Below are 608 nucleotides of genomic sequence, written 5' to 3'. Positions count from 1 at the left end.
TGTTTCGTATCTATTTTTTACTTAACACTTATTTTTCTTAAAACTGCATTGTTGGTTAAGGGCTTGTAAGTAAACATGTCACTGGAAGGTCTACTACGCCTGTTGTATTCAACGCATGTGACAAATACAATTTGATTTGATATTCCGCTCAAGCCAGAGGATGTAGATCTTACTAAACATTACCTCTCAAAGAAAGATCCCTCTTCTGACATGTCCTGTGTGTATAATCTTAGAGAGTGATATGTTTCCATCACTGAAGGTAATCATACAGGCCGCACTGACCATCTCAGTTAGCAGCTGTGAGCGATATTTTAGTGCGTTAACACGTCTACATACCTGGCCTAGGAGCCCAATGATCCAAGATAGAATGCATCATGATATACATACTAAGATACTAACACGCTTGGGAAAGAGTGAAGTCATAGACAGGTTTTCACCTACAGTTTAATTTTGTTTAATTTAAAATCTTTATGGATGGACTAACATCCTAGTGCTATGTAATATAACTTGCAAACATTGGTAATATTTTGTAGGAGAAAGGATTGTATGCTGATATGGTCATGTGTGTAAAATTGTACAAGTGTTACACCCCCTGTAAGTATTTTTTT

Source organism: Oncorhynchus tshawytscha, linkage group LG08 (assembly GCF_018296145.1).
Source record: "Oncorhynchus tshawytscha isolate Ot180627B linkage group LG08, Otsh_v2.0, whole genome shotgun sequence".
Lineage (NCBI taxonomy): Eukaryota > Metazoa > Chordata > Actinopteri > Salmoniformes > Salmonidae > Oncorhynchus > Oncorhynchus tshawytscha.
Note: the sequence above shows the minus strand (reverse complement) of the source record.